Consider the following 19,504-nt stretch of genomic DNA (forward strand, 5'->3'; position numbering starts at 1 on the left):
CCATTACACTTCCGCTTCTCACAATACACACATCCACATAAATACACTCTGAATCACACAAACACGCACGCACACAAACGCCCTCCCACACACACAAACACAATCTCATCCCCACATCTCACAGACGAACACCCACCCAGTCGCCCCCTACTCCCCCCACTCTCCCAGAGCTCTCACCACAAAGCCGGGGCAGGCAGCGCCACCGCCGTGGGGGGCTAGGGGGAGGGGGCGAGGGGGGCGCAGGCTTTTAGTCCATTTAACTTTATTTAAGGGGATGTCAAAGGCTCTCGCACTCGGCGCCGCCGCTCGCTAATTTGTCTTCTTATTCCGTGGGCTCCCTGCGTGACCCGCTCTCTGCGGAGGGGTGCGGGGAGGGGTGGAAGGGGGAGGGGGGGAAGGGGGAGGGGTGGAGGGGGGGCGCCACGTCGCTCTTGATTGGCTTCTAATGCACTTTTCATTTGCTCCCCTCGCGCTCCGCGGCGGAGTCAATCTCGGCAGTTATTTCCCAATTACGGTCACCAATGCCGCTCCCGAGTAATAGTTTTCCCTGCATAGAGGGAGCGCATTCCGCACGCGGCGCTCGCCGCCACCGCCCGCCCGAACGAACCCTCCTCGCACGCGGCCGGCAAGTTCCAGAGAGAGGGAGGTGGGGAGAGGGGAGATGGGGAGTGCGAGAGAGATGGAGAGAGATGTTAAGACGGAGAGAGATGGGAGGGAGAGTGAGAGAGATCGTGAGAGAGCGCTATCGATGGGAGATGGAGTTGTAGCGTACATTATCCGGAGGAGATGGAGGGAGTGAGAGGTGGAAGAGAGATAGGAGAGTGGACAGAGGGGATGGAGGTCGAGTAAGGGAGGGAGATGGGAGACAGAGAGAGAGAGTGACAGATGCTGGGAGGGTGAGAAGAGTGAACGAGGAGGAGAGGCGTAAGAAGGGCGATGAAGGAGTAGAGACAGGAGGAGGGAAAGAGAGTGTGCTATGAGGGATTGAGAGATGGAGAGAGACATGGAGATGGGGAGGGAGGCGGGGTGGTGGGCATGGAGGAGAGGAGATGGAAGGAGAGAAGGGAGTGAGCGTGAGAGATGGAGACAGTGGCGAGAGAAAGGAAGGTTAAGTGAGGGAGAGAATGGATTAGAGAGGGACACGAGTCAAAGGGGTGGGGGAGCGAAGGAGAGAGTAGAGAGTGAGAGGGAGGGGAGATGAGAGAGAGGGAGGGGAGAGCGCTGACGGCGCGTGCAGAGCTGCTGAAACGTGCACGCGCAGAGAACGCGGCGGGGATGGGGGGAGGGGCGGGGTGGGGGGGCTCGTCGTGGTCTCTTTTTGTCGAGGTTTGCAGCCGCTGATCCTCACTCCTCCTCCCCTCCTCCGCCCCTCCCCCGCCCCTCCCCCGCCCCTCCCCCGCCTCTCCCCCGCCTCTCCCCCGCCCCTCCCCTCTCCACGTCGGAGCCGAGATGAGACGCGGGTTCCCGCTTCACGGAGACGCGCGGCACCCGGAGCCAAGGTGACCCGGGGGGAGGGGAAAGGGAGGGGGGGGTGCGGTGGAAGAAAGGGGGGGGTAGTTGGGGGGTGGGGGGTGCGGGATCTAGTGGCCTTGAGCGTCTCCTGTCCCCGTTGTTTAACCGCTGCTGCAGCCTCCTCCCTCCTCGTCTCTCACCTCGTTCTCCACCTCCTCCCCCGCGCCACTCCGCTCGCTCACGCGCTCGCGTTGCGAGGGTTATTATTTATTTTTGCTTTTAAAGTCTCTTAAATAATTACCGACGCGCGCGCCCGAACGAAGTCCGCGCGCGTGCACGCGCATGCACGTGGAGTCGTGCCGCGCGCGCGACCGACGTGGTGGGGGGAGGGGGTTGAGAGTGGGGGGGGCGCTGTGGAAGTGGGGGCTGTGTAGAGGGGGTGGGGGTCTGGAGGCGGCAAAGCGCGCGCTTCATCAGCAGGCGCGTGCACGCGGCTCCATAAATCATCCAATTAGACGCGCGCGCGCCGCGCCTCAACAGGTGAGCATCATCCCAACGCATCCGCCACGCGGCGCGCGCGACACCTCCCCCCGCCTTCTCCCCCCCCTCGCCACCCCCCAACAGTGCGCCGCGATCACGGCGGCGAAGAATCAGCGCCGCAAAAATCGGCAAGAGGAGGTGACCCCGACCCCCTCCTTTCACACCCAGGTGTGCGAGGAGCTGCCCCCCCCCTCCGCCTTCCTCCTCCGCCTTCCTCCTCCCCCCCCTCCCCTCAACACCTTCTCCACCCTCCCCCCCACCTCCACCCCTTTGCCCCCCCCCCCCCCGCGCGAGTGCACACAGCGGCGGCATCGATCCCGGGCTCGCGGGCTCGCGGGCCGTCCTTGAGGCGCGCGCGCTCCCAATCAATCTGCCAGCTAATCAAGGCGCTAATTGCTGATGCATACTGATTAGCATGCCCGGCGCTCCCGCGGGGCGCGCGCGCCCGGCGCTGCGCCTGCGCGTGTGTTCCCGCATATTCATGGCGCCTCCAACACGAGCGGGTGGAGGGGGGGGCATGACAGCGCGGAGGAAGCGAGGGTGGAAGAGAGAGAGGGAGAGTGGGAGAATGGAGAGTCGGAGAGTGGGGGCAGAGGGAAGGGAGAGAGCGCCGAGAGGAATAGAGAAATGAGGAAGGAAGGGGGTAGTGAGAGTGAGGGAGGAGATATTGGAGAGCCGCGGGAGAGTGGGAGAGAGCGGTGTGAGATAGAAAAGGGAGAGCGAGTAGACGGTGAGGCGAGGGGAGAGCAAGATGGGGAGACGGGAGGGAGACGGGAGGTAGACAGTGCTTCTTGTGCCGCAAGATCTGTGTTTGGTGAGTGAATGGGTGGTGAGTGTTGAGGGGTGGTCAGTGGGTGGTGAATGGGTGAGTGGTAAGTGGGTGGTGAGCGAGTGGTGAGCGAATGGTGTGTGTGGTGAGTGGATAGTCAGTGGGTGGTGAATGGGTGGGTGATGTGTGAGTGGTGAGTGAGTGGCGAGTGAGTGGTGAGCATGTACGCCCTCCGCTATGTGTGAATTGTCCGCGTGCCCGCGAGCTCGGCGCTGGAGCCTCGCGTAATCCATCAGCCGAGACAGCTCCGGGCAGGGAGCGGGGAGGGAGGGAAGCCAGGGTTTTGGGGGGCACAAGGGAGTGGGGTGTTGAGAGGCGGGGAGGGGGCTGAGCTCCCTGCACAACCCACCCCGCACCCCGCTCCTCCACGGTTCCAAGGGTCGGGTTGAACCCGTAACAGGGGGAGGGGGGCTGCGAGGTGCATCAGTTACCGCCCCCCTCCCCCACAAATGTACCCCCGACCCACACGGCAATCAACCACGCAGCACATATACACAACATGCATGCTACACACAGCACATACTGTAGACATGCACGTTACACACAGCACATGTTGTACACATGCATGTTACACACAGCAAATGTGTGCATATGCATGTTACACACAGCAACGTGATGTCATTGTAGATGCACGCACGTCAACAGGAGTGCTCTACACGTATGCCACATCGATACAGAAGTACACACTCGTGTTCGCACAAAGCATTTGGGGCCAAGCGCTGCTAGTGGCCAACTATGAAGGCCGGCACGCACACGAGGGGGTGGTGTTTAACACCACGCCCGACCGCCTTTGTCTCCCCAGTGCTGATGTTTACACACCGTAACCAGGTACACATATGAGGGTAAGTCGACCTAGAGGTTCATATAACTCGCCACTGATATTGGGTCGATGGGTTCGTAGCGCAGTGCGCTAACCACTGCGCCACCGCTCCCCACTGCCATTCCCCCACACGCACGCGAACACACGCCAACACGTGTACACGCGTACACGCAAATGTCCACGCTCGCACACGCACTGTGTAAACACTTCACCTGGTTAAGCATAAATCAAACTGGAATTTCCACTCAGTGACAGAAAGTGCCGCGTTTTTATTTCTTGTTCATCCGGCGGCTGCTGCTGCTTCTGCGCAAGACCATGGAGGAGGCGCCGACTCGACGCGCCACCGGGTGCAGAGACGAAGGCAAAGATCCCCCGCATAGCCTTCAACAGACTATTGGGGCAAGTACTGGGAGCGAGCACCTATGGAGGCCGGCACGGCACACGATGAGGTGGGTGGCCAGCACCACGCTCGGCCTCCTTTGTTTCATTTGAGGCTGAGTCGAGTCTAGAAACAGACAAAAAGAAAAAGACAAAGACCCCCGTATAGCCTTAACAGACTGTAGGGGCAAGTGCTGTTAGCGGGCACCTATGAAGGCTGGAATGGTACACGAGGGGGTCGGTGGCCAGCACCACGACCGACCGCCTTTCTCCCCAGTGGCGATGTTTACACACCGCACCAGGTATTAATTTGAGGCTGAGTCGACCTAGGGGAGGCCCAGGACCGATTCAGATAATCGTCATGGTTGTTGGCCGTGAGCGGGAATCGAACACCGGGTCGTCAGGTTCGTAGCGCAGCACGCTAACCGCTACACTACCGCTCCCCGCTCTTTGTCTAGAGACAGACACACACAGGCACGGACACAGGCACGGACACACGGAGTGATTCGTAGCCACACACACAAAGACAGATACCTCGCTACAAGGTACCGTTTCAGAGATAACGTTGCACAAACTGATGCCATCGCTCCATCTCCTCTCGGATGAACACCAACGGCTCCGTGATAATGCTCGGCCATCACCATCAGCACCATCTCCACTCCCAGGCCCGGCGCCTCATGATCAGCAGTTTGTGTGATGGCAGGAACGCTTCTCCTCAATCGCCTCAACCTCCCCCTCCTCTTCCTGCTGCTCTCGTCGCTTCTGGTACCAACTCGGAGGCGCTCCCACGCTCACGACCTCGCCATGAACAATTCTCCGTCCGTCCGGCATCTGCAAGAAGACTCGACGTGATTCGCCCACTCCCCGTTCCTCTGGAATTCCACCCTCGGTCACGCGCCATTCACCTCCCTCCTTCCCCCCCGAATGCACACGAGGACCTGGATCGAGCACTCCCGCGGGTAAATTGGCACGGGCCACGTGATCACAACAACAGCAGCAGCAGCAGTCATCACCAACAGAGTTAATGGTGGGATGTCATTCCTCACTCGATGTCGCCCCCAACTATGCGAGGCTGATTCGGAATCGGGTTTTGTCGGCGTTGATTACTACCACTAGATGACAATGTACATGGGTACGCCTATTGATGATAATAATCAACTGGTTTTTTTACATTATATAACGATAATTATATTTACAAGTTATACACCACAGACACAGGTTTATACAATTAATATTGCAGGATGTCAAACTAATTAAGGGAACGGCGTTCCGGATAGTTGAGCGCTGTTCTAGCCATAGGCGTGTGGCTGTTTGTACTGCACACCAATGATTATTTATCCAGGAGAGGATCCTGCTACTTTGGGATGTATAGCGATGGTATGCAGAAGTGCTTGCTGTGGCCAATTCGCGTGGGAGGAGGAACCCGAAGAACCCAGAAGAACCTCAGAGCGGCGCTGCTGAATACGAGACGGAGACACTCTGTCGACTCATGGCACGTGTGTCTATGTGCTTATGGAAATGTGTATCGAAGTGCATCTAGCCTGGCACAATGGCCGCCCTAACATCATCGCTAGCCGCTCATTGGCTACTGACGCTGCAGACACCGCGCGTTTGTGACGAGAGTGGAGTAGCTGAGCGTGGTGTAGCTGAGAGTGGAGTGGCTGAGCGCGGTGTAGCTGAGAGTGGTGTAGCTGAGAGTGGTGTAGCTGAGAGTGGTGTAGCTGAGAGTGGTGTAGCTGAGCAAGGTGTAGCTGAGAGTGTAGCTGAGAGTGGTGTAGCTGAGAGTGGTGTAGCTGAGAGTGGAGTAGCTGAGAGTGGTGTAGCTGAGAGTGGTGTAGCTGAGAGTGGAGTAGCTGAGCGTGGTGTAGCTGAGAGTCGTGTAGCTGAGAGTGGTGTAGCTGAGCGTGGTGTAGCTGAGAGTGGTGTAGCTGAGAGTAGTGTAGCTGAGAGTGGAGTAGCTGAGCGTGGTGTAGATGAGAGTGGTGTAGCTGAGAGTGGAGTAGCTGAGCGTGGTGTAGCTGAGAGTGGTGTAGCTGAGAGTGGAGTAGCTGAGAGTGGTGTAGCTGAGAGTGGAGTAGCTGAGAGTGGTGTAGCTGAGAGTGGAGGAGCTGAGAGTGGTGTAGCTGAGCGTAGTGTAGCTGAGAGTGGAGTAGCTGAGAGTAGTGTAGCTGAGAGTGGTGTAGCTGAGAGTGATGTAGCTGAGAGTGGAGTAGCTGAGAGTGGTGTAGCTGAGAGTGATGTAGCTGAGAGTGGTGTAGCTTAGCGTGGTGTAGCTGAGAGTGGTGTAGCTGAGCGTGGTGTAGCTGAGAGTGGAGTAGCTGAGCGTGGTGTAGCTGAGAGTGGCGTAGCTGAGAGTGGTGTAGCTGAGCGTGGTGTAGCTGAGCGTGGTGTAGCTGAGAGTGGAGGAGCTGAGAGTGGAGTAGCTGAGAGTGGAGTAGCTGAGAGTGGTGTAGCTGAGAGTGGTGTAGCTGAGCGTGGTGTAGCTGAGAGTGGTGTAGCTGGGAGTGGTGTAGCTGAGAGTGGTGTAGCTGAGAGTGGTGTAGCTGAGCGTGGTGTAGCTGAGAGTGGAGTAGCTGAGCGTGGTGTAGCTGAGAGTGGCGTAGCTGAGCGTGCGGTGGTCACCGACACGCTCCGCGTCTCTACCTCGCCCGGAGCGTGTCGGTGACCACCGATGAATTCCAGATTTAAATAAACAGATCTCAGTAAACACTGAGATATAGTTTATATATATGTGTGTGTGTGCGTCTAAATATGGACAGCGGTGGCGCAGTGGTTAACGCACTGTGCTGTACGAACTCGGTGACCAGAGTTCGATTCCCGCACACGGTCAACATCAGTGACAGCGAATATCTGAATGGGTCATGGGCCTCCCATATTACGCTGTGTAGAGATCACCACTGGGGAGACAAAGGCGGTCGGGCGTAGTGCTGGCCACCCACCCCCTCGTGTACCGTGCCGGCATCCACAGATGCTCACTAGCAGCACTTGCCCTAGATTCTGTTAGGGCTACAGGGGGATCTTTGTCTGTGTGTGTGTGTGTGTGGCAGCAGGGCTGGCTGTTTAAATGAAGCCTCGGGACGAGCGGCCTGGCTGCTGGAGAGCCCTCGGCGCTCTCCGGGGCGATTGCCGCCGCTCGAGCGAATGTCGTCGCCTCTGCGCGCCGCCGCGGTCTAACAGTTCACTATTATATAGAGCGACAATACCGACAGTATACATCAACAACAGTATCGATCAACAACAGGATATACGTGCAACGGCGATTCTTCGCATGGATATCTCAAGGTTGCACACAGGCACACACACACACACAGCCACACACACACACAGCCACACACACAGGCACACAGACACACAGGCACACACACAGACACAGGCACACATACAGACACACAGACACACACACAGGCACACACACAGACACACACACAGGCACACACACACACAGACACACAGACACACACACAGGCACACACAGACACACACAGACACAGGCACACACACAGACACACACACAGACACACAGGCACACACACAGACACACAGGCACACACACAGACACACAGGCACACACACAGACACACAGGCACACACACAGACACACATACACACAGACACAGACACACACACAGGCACACACACAGACACACACACAGGCACACACAGACACACACAGACACACACACAGGCACACACACAGACACACACACAGGCACACACAGACACACACAGACACACAGACACACACAGACACACAGGCACACACACATACACACAGGCACACAGGCACGAAGACATACAGACACAGACACACACAGACACATAGACACACACAGACACACACAGACACATCGCGGTGAGAGCGATTATGCATGCACGTGGAAGAACATAAATTGTGTTAATGTTGCTTCAGCTCGCACCATAAACACTCAGCCTTGCGGGCGATGTGAGTTCGTGAGTGTGTGTGTGTGGGCCTGTGTGTGTGCCTGTGTGTGTGTGCCTGTGTGTGCTTGTGTGTGTGTGTGCCTGTGTGTGTCTGTATGTGGGCCTGTGTGTGTGTGTGCCTGTGTGTGTGTGCCTGTGTGTGTGTGTGCCTGTGTGTGTGCCCGTGTGTGTGGGCCTGTGTGTGTGTGCCTGTGTGTGTGTGCCTGTGTGTGTGCCCGTGTGTGTGGGCCTGTGTGTGTGTGCCTGTGTGTGCCTGTGTGTGTGAGGAAGCGGTTGTGCAGTGGTCAGCGCACTGCGCTACGAACCCGGCGACCCGAGTTCAATTCACAGCCAACATCGGTGATGAATATCTGAACGTGTCCTGGGTGTCACCCGAGGTAGACTCAGCCCTAAATCTACGATAGGTACCTGGTGCAGTCTCCCACTTGGGAGACAAAGGCGGCCGGGCGTGTTGCTGGCCACCCACGCCCTTCGTGTGCCGTGCCGGTCTCCATAGGTGCTCGCTAACAGCACTTGCCCCTACAGTCTGTTATGGGTGATCTTTGTATTGATGTATATGTGGATCTGTATGTGTATCATTTATTTACGTAACGTGTGTATATCTGTGTATGTTTATGATTGTATGCACTCTGTATACGTAGACTACATATATATATTTGTGCATGTGTATATGCTCTTTGGTTCTATTGGGTAAAGTTACGTAGGTAAAAAATAATATAACAAAAAAATCACGACGTTTCGGCCACAACACAAGCGGCCTTCATCAGGTGAAGGGACGAGACTGTCTGGAGGACAGCGCTGGAATATGTATATGCATTGTGCATCGTGCACGTGTAGTTGTGTACAATGTATGTGCTCGTTTGTGTATACCTCTGTGTGCATGTGGGTATGTATGTGCGTGTATGTATACAGATGTGTGTACCTATATTTATATATCTTTGTGTGTAGCTACAGTATTATATATCCATTTGTAAGTATGTGTGTGTTTGTGCACGTATATATGTACACATAAATAGCACTTGTCCAAGCAGTCTGTTCAAGGCTATGCGGAGGATCTTTGTCTTTGTGTATACGTAGTCTGTGTGTATGTATCCACATGTGTTTTGTGCGTGAATACATATATCATCGTCATCATTAGCCATGATCAATCCATGGCTGGATGAAGGAATAATATAATGATTGAATGCTTTCGTTGGCCAGGGTGTTAGCGAAATTATCTTAGTTTCGCTGAAGGGCCATCGCCCGAAACGTCGCCAACTTTTTCGTTTCTGTAACGATGCAGCATGAGCGGGGGTTGTCATTGATGCTGTTTCAGTGTGGGGAGCGGTAATGTAGCGGTTAGGCCGCTGCGCCACGAACCGAGTTTGATTCCCGCTCACGGCCACCAACCCCAGCGACTATTTTCTGAACCAGACCTGGGCCTCCTCTATGTCGACTCAGCCTCGAATGGCCACCCACCCCCTCGTGTTCCGTGCCGGCATTCATAGGTGTTACTCGCTAACAGCACTTGCCCCAACAGTCTGCAGAAGGCTATACGGGGGATCTTTGTCTTTGGTTAAGTGAAAATCGGCGCTACATTTGCGCAGCGACTTTTGCGTGACACTTTCACCCGAATAGGTAACAAGCGTATCACGTGATCAGGATGGCGACGCCGCTGCGCAACTGCACAGCGGCAGAGCAGCCGACGAGCGGCTGCTCTGCCGCTGACACCTCTGAGGACCGTGGGCCCGTGCGGACGAGTGAACCCCACTGAGCAATATAGTCCATAGAGTGGTTCACTATATTGTCCACAGTGGGTCACCATATGGTCCATTGTGGTTTACTATATGGTCAATACCACCGTGCGTGGCCTTAACAAGAGAACGTATATAACATCTTGATTTGAAACATTCGTGACTGCAGGCATCCATCATCAGAATGATGACGGACGCTTGTGTTGCGCCCGAAACGTCGTGATTTATTTTATTTTATACCTACGTGACTTTACCGAAAGAACCAAAGAGTACGTATATAACATGTGACGTTTCGGGCATTTGGCCCTTCTTCACAGTACATGCATACAGAGAGATAGGCCAGAGGGGTGGCTGACGAAATACAAAACTTGGATTCAAGACACAAATAGATGGACGGATGGAACAGATGGAGGGGCCGCATTGGGCCAAGAATCCTTCTGGCTCGGAGAGCCGGAAAACGTCGCGAATGCCGCCTCCCCTGCGCGCTCTCTCTCCCTGGTCGGGTGTCTCCACTCGAAGGGAACTTTTTGGGGGCAAAGTTTAACTCGGACGGTCCCCGTGTCTGGTGGGATCCGGTGAACTCCTCTTACACGCGCGACCCTGCCTGCAGCTGAAACCGCAACCGCTCGGGCTGCTTGCTGTTGTCGCCATGCATCGCAAACTCACGCTCGCAGCCGCCGGATGGAGCCGCTCCACCCGTGTGTGAACGTTCGGACGATTCAGACCGTTAAAGATTCAGACAGCTACCGCCACATCGCAGCTTCATTATCTGATACAAGTTTGCACCCTTTACAGGAGCAACACGAATAACAACAGCCCGCTGATCTTCCACTGTGCAGGTGTGCAAGGGCGCCTCTATTTTTGATCATGTGACTCGTCTATAATCTAGCGGCAAACGCCAGCCCATAGCACCTGGCTCTGCGTGGCCCCAAACGTGCACCGAGCCTGGCTCAAGCGCCAAGGCGACGTCACCGACACTTCGTGGCTGCTGTTGTGTGTCTTGTGTATATCTCCCATCTATAAACGAGTGCGTGAGGAATATTTGAACCTGTCCTGAGCCTTCCTTAAGTCGACCCAGCCTTAAATGAATACCCGGTGCGGTGTAAGCATCGCCACTGGGGAGACAAAGGCGGCCGAATGTGGTGTTGGCCACCCACTTCCTCGTGCGCCGTCCCGGCCTTTATAGGTGCGCACTGACAGCACTTGCCCCAGCGGTCCGTGGAGGCTACACGAGGGATCTTTGTCTTGTGTTTGATGCGAGAGTCCTGTCCCTTCCCCGCCTCGCGTCCCGCGCGCACGTGACACCCCCCAGCACCCCTCTGCTGTGCGCCGTCGGGAGGGCAGTAGCAGCAGTCGGGCGGTGCACTCTCCCTCCTTCGCTCCCTGCACTCACTCTCCCCTTACACTCTCCCCTTACACTCTCCCCTTACGCTCTCCTGCCACTCTCCTCCTCCTCGCTCTCTCCTCCGCGCTCTCGCGGGTTGTTTGTTTGCGGGGCCTCCTCGGGAGGCCGCGCGCTGGACGCGGCTGCCCGATTCGTTTTCCCATCAAAACCGTTTAATTCAGCCAATTTGGGGCGCTCCGCAGCCCAGCTCTATTACGGAGATAAATAGCCCCGGACTAACTGTCAACCAAAACTTGTTGGCCAATAAATTATTCCAATTTCTGGCAGGAGATTTCTCGTGGGACCCGCGCGCGCACCAAATACACTTTTTGATTAGAGGAGGCGCGGCGCCCGGAGCCGCGGCGTCTGGGCCCATTAATGGGGGGAGGGGGGGGGGGCTGGCAGGGGGGGGGGAGGTTGGTGGGGGGGGCAGCCCGGTACCCCCCTCACTCACGCCCCCCTAAGCCCGCGGGACCCCCTGCGGATCCCGCTTCCTCGCACTCCTCTCCTTTCCGCTCCCTCCCCCCTCTCCCCCTCCTCCTCTCTCGGCATAAGAAGAAGTTTTGAGAGTTGAAGCGCAGCCCCGCCCCCCGCCCCCTCATTGGCTGAACGGTGAATGCTGATTATCAGTGATTAGCGCTCATTAATATGCGTGGTGATGTGAGTGAGCCATTATCGCATATTCCTATCGTTATTCACTGTTATCCTAGCCCATCACTGCTCATTAACGCTGATTATAGTCGTAGGTATTAGACATTTTTTCGAGTAATTAATTGACTGATTAATATTCATGATCAGAAACGCATTGAATAATTTAACATAATTATATTAACTCATTAATATCCGAGATTACTGGCGACTCACCACTAATAATGACCGATTATCAATGACCGATTATTCATGACCGATTATTCATGACCGATTATCAATGACCGATTATTCATGACCGATTAGTCATGGCCGACTATCAATGACCGATTATTCATGACCGATTATCAATGACCGATTATTCATGACCGATTATTAATGACCGATTATTCATGACCGATTATTAATGACCGATTATCAATGACCGATTATTCGTGACCGATTATTCATGACCGATGACCGATCAAGCAAAAAGTGTGATGAGCTGATCATGTGAGATCACCGCAGCCACAGCCACCAGCTCACCGCGAATTCAAATCGCACTCACCACACAACCGCCGCGAGCGATACTCAAACACGATTGTAACCGCACTGCGGCATCAATTATGTAAGTGCAGGATGTATATCTATTGATAATTACCACGGTGATGATGATTGAAACATCTGTAATTATAATCGTGTTTGTTTAAATTATTATGAACCGCATTTATCTACTCAGCAGTACTAATCTCAGTACTCGGCAGTACTAATCTCAGTACTCAGGAGTATTAATCTCAGTACTCAGGCGTACTAATCTCAGTAATCAGCAGTACTAATCTCAGTAATCAGAAGTACTAATCTCAGTAATCAGGAGTATTAATCTCAATACTCAGGAGTACTAATCTCAGTAATCAGAAGTACTAATCTCAGTAATCAGGAGTATTAATCTCAGTACTCAGGAGTACTAATCTCAGTAATCAGAAGTACTAATCTCAGTAATCAGGAGTATTAATCTCAGTACTCAGGAGTATTAATCTCGGTAATTAGGAGTATTAATCTCAGTTCTCAGGAGTATTAATCTCAGTAATCAGGAGTACTAATCTCAGTAATCAGGAGAACTAATCTCAGTAATCAGAAGTACTAATCTCAGTAATCAGGAGTATTCATCTCAATAATCAGGAGTATTAATCTCAGGAATATTAATCTCAGTACTCAGGAGTACTAATCTCAGTAATCAGGAGTACTAATCTCAGTAATCAGGAGTATTAATCTCAGTACTCAGGAGTATTAATCTCAGTAATCAGGAGTATTAATCTCAGTAATCAGGAGTACTAATCTCAGTAATCAGGAGTATTCATCTCAGTACTCAGGAATACTAATCTCAGTAATCAGGAGTACTAATCTCAGTAATCAGGAGTATTAATCTCAGTAATCAGGGGTATTAATCTCAGTACTCAGGAATACTAATCTCAGTAATCAGGAGTACTAATCTCAGTAATCAGGAGTATTAATCTCAGTACTCAGGAGTATTAATCTCAGTAATCAGGAGTACTAATCTCAGTACTCAGGAGTACTAATCTCAGTAATCAGGAGTATTAATCTCAGTACTCAGGAGTATTAATCTCAGTACTCAGGAGTACTAATCTCAGTAATCAGGAGTACTAATCTCAGTAATCATGAGTATTAATCTCAGTAATCAGGAATATTAATCTCAGTACTCAGGAGTACTAATCTCAGTAATCAGGAGTACTAAACTCAGTAATCATGAGTATTAATCTCAGTAATCAGGAATATTAATCTCAGTACTCAGGAATACTAATCTCAGTAATCAGGAGTACTAATCTCAGTAATCAGGAGTATTAATCTCAGTACTCAGGAGTATTAATCTCAGTGATCAGAAGTACTAATCTCAGTACTCAGGAGTATCAATCTCAGTACTCAGGAGTACTAATCTCAGTAATCAGGAGTACTAATCTCAGTAATCAGGCGTATTAATCTCAGTACTCAGGAGTACTAATCTCAGTAATTAGGAGTATTAATCTCACTTCTCAGGAGTATTAATCTCAGTAATCAGGAGTACTAATCTCAGTGATCAGGAGTACTAATCTCAGTAATCAGGAGTATTAATCTCAGTACTCAGGAGTATTGATCTCAGTAATTAGGAGTATTAATCTCAGTACTTGGCAGTACTGTACTGATCCCAATGTTCGGCAGTACTAATCTTAGTACTAGACTGGACTAAGATGACAACGTACACCTGGCAGTGATGCGCATGTACACATAATTAACAATGTTATTGTGTTTGGTGTGGCTCGTGTTGTGGTGGTTGTTGTCGTTTTTTCGCGACTGAATTCCCCTCTGCTCTCCGAACGTTGCGAGCACAGAACCGTCGGAGATCAACTCATCCCGTCACACTTTCGAGGTTGACAAAAGGACTACCGCTTTTTAGAATGTCAATACGCTGCTGGTACGTGGATAAACTCGCACTTGCATGATAACGTGGAATTTCCATCGCCGGCCCACAGGAAAAAATGTCTTCCCGAATGAACCTGGAGAATCCTAGACGTGCCTTCGTCTGTCTCTGCGAGCCGCAGCAAGATTCGTAACGTGGTGCCCATCGCTCTCACGCCACCTCCACGATGGGAATATTCGCCTCGTTCCCCCCACTTCTGTCTCTCCATCAGCCCCCCGGCCCTCTGGGAGTGGCATAATTCCAGCAGCAATGGTCCTTTACAACAACAACTCTGGACCGGTCTCGATATTCAGTGTCTCATCATCGTCATCACTGAAGTCAGGCTCACGTGAGTCAATGTTAGTGAATGTGAATTGCCTAGATGTTATTGCCCCCCCCCCTCTCCGTTGGTTATGAGTTCCGGTCTCCGCTCGCCCCACTACTCCGCTCATCTCGGACTCGGGGAGGATTGGACGGCGCGTGGATTGGTGAAGAATCTCCTCTTCCGGTTTCCATCAACAACGATCGCAGCAGCAGCATCACCAACAGCATCACCCAAACCAACGTGGCCCCATAGCCCAATCCCCCAAACCCTAAAACCATACCCATAACCTAAGCCATAAACCTCTAACCCTAAAACCGTACACTTAACATAATCCCGAACCATAAACGTGTCCTTAACCTAACCTCTAGCCCCTTAACAATAATCCCATAACCTGATCCCTAACCCTATCCCCTCAGCTCGTGGCGAGTGAGCCCCTGGGAGGCGGAGTGATTAGGGCCACGCCAATTACCGCTCTCCCCTCCCGTGATTAATTAGGGGGCGGGGGGAGGGGGAGTGTGGGTATGTTATTCGCCCCACCTCCTTGCGTTGCTTTCACTGCGGGGTCCGTGACCCCTGACCCCGAGGGGGGAAGGGGTGGGGGTTGCTGGCTCACGCAGGGATGGGCGGTCCCGGCTCCTGATCGCGTTTGTCTTTCCCCGGGTGCGACGCTGCGTTAAATGACGTCATCAATTGACCTCCTTAATTGACGTAGTCGCTCATCAGTAATTGACACCATCACTCATAAAGAGCCGTGCCCCTCACCCCACCCCTGCAGCCCCAGCCCCGCCCCTCGCGGGATGAGCAGGGCATCAGCGTACGTGCTTGTGAGTGTCCCTTACTAGGAGCTCCTCGGCATCACTTGTCCAAATACTCTGCGCACGTGCGCGCGTGTGGCTCTTAATAGGAGCTCGCTCACATCGCCGTGCGGGTAAATGAGACATCTCTCTTTATTGGTCAATAATAATAATTACAGCATCGGAGTGACAGCCAAGGGACGGCACGCGTCCGAGAGGTCATTCAACGAGGAGATGGAGCCATTAACTCAGCGTGTGTACAGGTGTGTGTGTGAACGTGTGTCGTTGTGGGGGCGTTTTTACGGTGGAGGGGGGCTGTGCAGTGGTGGGTGGGTGGCGTGGGGGGTGTGGGAAAAATTCCCCCACTCCGCTCTGAGTGGCCGCACCCGCACGCTGATTTCGAGATCATTTGCGAATGAGTGTGAATGATGAACTCCAACAGTCAGTGTGGTGTCTCTCTCGTGTGCTCTTTTTGGCTCTCCTCTTCCATCTCTCTCTATATCTCTGATCATGTTGTGCCTTTGGCAGTCTCCACGGCTCGGATCCACGTCACAGCCGGTTGGGGTTCATTGTCAATACGGTCCACAAAGAGCGCTCGCCTCTGTAGCTCACGTGCTGCTCATCCATAATCGCCTTCATCCAGCAGTTGATCAATGATGGTTGATGATGACGGTGTAAGCGTATAACCGTGTTACATGTATGTGTTTGTCGCACGACATTATACATGTATACTGCTGCCCGTTATCGTGTGTACTGTTTGGAGGCGTCGTGGCCCAACTCCTCGTTACCCAGAGGCGCAGTGAAGGCGGCCCCTGCCCAGGAGGAGGGGCGAGAGGAGGGCGGGGCCTGGGGGAGGGGTGCTTCTGGAGAGAGGAAAGAGTGAGGGGAGAAGAGGAAGAGCGGAAGGGAGAGCAAAAAGGAGAGGGGAGAGATGGAGCGGGGAAGTAGTGGGGAAGAGAAGGTAGAGAGAGAGAACAGAAAGATATTAAGCTGGGGAGGGGGGAGTGAGGGAGCTGAGAAGAGAGAGAGACCTGGGGCATGGGGAGGGGGCAGTGAGAGAGAGAAGATGAGGAGAGAGCGCCTCATGCAAATTTCACGGCGACCGCTGAAAACCAAATCCCGGAGCCGAACCCGGTGACACTCGCTCGCTTGGTATCCACAATGCACCAGGATTATGTAAATCGCTCAGCCGTCAATAAGCCTCGTTCCCCCGTCTGTGGCCCTGCTGACACCTTGCACGTCGGCCACACGGCCTTCTGGGAGCGCACTATCCCAGCGGAAATTAGTTCGACTCAAGAAAACTCTGGGCCGGTAACGGTCGCATCAGCAAAGTGCGGGCTTGCTAGCCAATAACAACAACAATAGTAGCAGCAGTAGTTGCTTGGGGGGCGCCCTTCGTAGGGGGTCACCGCACCCCCCGCCTCCCTCCGCGAGGTGGCGAGTCCTCGTCGCTGACATTAGGCAGGGGAGGAGCGCGGCGGGGGGGGAGGGGGGGCGAGGGGGGAGGGAATGGGGGAGCAGCAGCCAGCTGCCTTCTGTTTGGAAGAGAGAAGGCGAATCAATAGGCCATGCAGCCGCGCGGGCCTCCATTCATCATGCCTCCGTCCTGACTCCCATCATTCATCATGCTCAATGAGGCAGCAAATAGGAAAATGACTATTTGTATCAGACCCATCTGCACTCATCCACCGGGGTGGTTTATTCCCATTAACAGCCCAAGTAAAATACACTCACCTCTCTCTCTCTGTGTGTCTCTCCCCGTGCACGCGGCGCGGCGCACGCACTCGGCGCCGCGCTCTCACGGGGACCGCGCCTAGTCCAAAGCGCTCCCCCCCACCTCTGCTCCCCCTCCGCCTCTCTCCACTCACCCCTGCTCTCCCCTGCTCCCCCCTGCTCCCCCCTGCTCCCCCTGTTCGGACTCTCCGCGGCTCCTCTCTGCCTGCTTTCCCTCCTCTCTCTCTCTCCGCCCGGTTGCGTCTCTCTCAGCCCCGGTCGCGCGAGGAGGAAGCGCGGGATGGTTCGGGAGTCTCGAGCGCCGGGGAGCGGGGAAAGGAGGAGGGGAGGGGGATGCGGGAGGAGTGGGAGAATAAGAGGAGGAGCGACTCGTGAAGCGGAAGTGGCTGTGAAGAGTTTCTTTCCCCCCCCCCCGTGCGCGTCTGTCTCTGTCTCTCTCCCCCTCTCCGCCTTGTCTCTGTCCGCCCCCTGCGCCCACGCCTCCCCGCGTCTTTGTTCGCCTGCCTCGCCTCCCTGTCCGCTGCTCCGCCTGTTCACCTGTTTGTCCGCCTCTCTGCCTGTCCGTCCGTCGGTCTGTGTGTCCGCACGTGCGCCTCCACGCCTCGCCGCCCGTACCCTCGCCCCGTCTCCTGCCGCCACCCTTTCCCCGCCGTCCTCTCCCGCCGTCCCATAAATTAGCGCTAAATGGCCCTGGTCGGGGACGCGGAGAGTTCAAGGGCTCGGCCAAACGGCTATGTAAATAGGATAATGATCGTTACGGTGTAATATTCCATGAAATGGTGAAATTATCGCGCCTCTGATGAGGCTGCGGGCCCATCGCCCCGAGGAGCCGTAAGGCTGTCCGCGCCACACATTACCGCGAGAAAAATCACGGCGAGAGCGGGGAGGGAGGGGGCGGGAGGGAGGGAGGAGGCGAGGGGATATGGAGGTGGGGGGTGGGGAACAGGATAGGGACGGCCGCGCCGAGCCAAGGGGGTTCCGCCGGGACCCCCACCCCTCCCCTCTTCCCCTCCCTCCATCACCCCCCCCCACTCGGCACTCACTCCCCGCGCCACCCGCCGTCCTCCCGCCCACCCCCCTCCCTCCAGGGCCCCCACCCCCGCCCCCGCGCACCCGCTCGGCCGCTTTAGATTCATCACATTCATGGGATCTTCACAAGCGACTGCACTCAATTTTCTACCAATTTCCCTATTATGCAAATATGTAAAATATCAAATTTAGGTCTATTAGTTTCTTCACGGTGCCAAATCCATCCAGTTACGGCATAATTACAGAAACTGTCCGGCAATTACGGCCGCTAATTGGGAATATTTGTGACAGACACGAGGCGCCGCGCGGCGCGCGCCCGGGCTCGGCTCGGGATTGAAAACTGATTGGCGCCTAATTCAACGTAAGTAATGAGTTGTGCCGAGTGCCTGTTATCAAATTTGCACAATCCATACTTTTTTTTAATACAAAATGATCCTAATAAATTGGGGGAAATCATACAATATTTAGCTGATAAAACCTAAACGCGTGGCGTGAAGCGAGGAGGCGCCGCGACCGGGAGGGAGCTCTGCGAGCCGGGCGCGCGCCTCGACTCCCCCCGCAGGGGGCCGGGGACGGCGAGGCGTGGCCGCGGTGTGTGCAGGGCGAGAGAGCGACAGCGAGATAGGGACAGGTGAGCACAGGGATGAGAGAGTGAGCACCAGATGTGGTGGGGGACAAATGGACAAGGGTACCTCAGGTATGGGCAGGTGAGCACGTGATATGTGCGCCGCTTCCCGTGACATGCGACCCCCACAAGAAAGGTGTCGTGAGCGGGTGAGGGTAGCGGGGGACACCGCACGCTTCACCTGACGACTCGTGACCCCCACACTGGTGACCCCTGACCCGCCCCTTGCTCCTTCAGCCACGTGGCATCCCCCAAGCACCTGGATCCACCAAGGAGCCCCGCAGAGCCCCCCGCTCCCCTCACTTTAAACGTCGCTTAACCAGGAGCTGTCTGAAAAGGGGGAGGGGCAGTGGGGTGAAAGGGAGGGGCTGACCTCACCAGGGGGGAACTGTCCCCCCAGCCCCCTCCTTTGCTTTGCCTGTTCAGTTGATCGTGCCGGGATGTGTGTGTAGGGACGTGTGTGTATGTATATTAAACTTCTTTCGCACCGTACGTAGCCAACCGTGCTAATGGGAGGTGTGTTTAGGAATGTGTATGCAGGGATGTGCATGTATGCAAAAGGGTGTGTTGAGTGTGTTGGGGGCGTGTGTAGGTATGTGTGTGATGTCCTGCTCAAATGAGAATTGCTCAACTTGTGTTTACAGCCCTGAGTCACTGGTTTTAAATTCCACATTCCCATGGTGGGGGCGCTATTGTATCGGCCCCAGAGGGATGATGAGTCGACACCGAACCAGGATGTGAACCCGCACATTCCCGGTTGCGAGCCGCTCGCTCTCCCGTTGAGCCGCGTGACCTGAGAACGCTGTGCCCCGTGTGTAGGACTTGTGACCTGTAGCTCTC

At 54.6% G+C, this 19,504-nt stretch overlaps 1 long non-coding RNA gene across 2 annotated transcripts in view; it reads right to left on the reverse strand.

The window, feature by feature from the left end:
• Positions 1–3,890: 3,890 nt before the first annotated feature.
• Positions 3,891–19,504, reverse strand: part of LOC142925090 (uncharacterized) — a 63,843-nt gene continuing 48,229 nt past the window's right edge. Inside the window, exons 3-4 of one of the 2 annotated variants that reach the window (XR_012942193.1) lie at positions 4,569–4,850; positions 3,891–4,146 (exon numbers count right to left, since the gene is read on the reverse strand). This is a non-coding gene — a long non-coding RNA (uncharacterized LOC142925090). Of the gene's footprint in view, positions 4,147–4,568; positions 5,672–19,504 lie in introns of those variants that run through there. The other variant, XR_012942192.1, reaches the window with a different exon arrangement.

Source organism: Petromyzon marinus, chromosome 1 (genome assembly GCF_048934315.1).
Source record: "Petromyzon marinus isolate PM22_M1 ecotype Great Lakes invasive population chromosome 1, UKy_Petmar_22M1.pri1.0, whole genome shotgun sequence".
Lineage (NCBI taxonomy): Eukaryota > Metazoa > Chordata > Hyperoartia > Petromyzontiformes > Petromyzontidae > Petromyzon > Petromyzon marinus.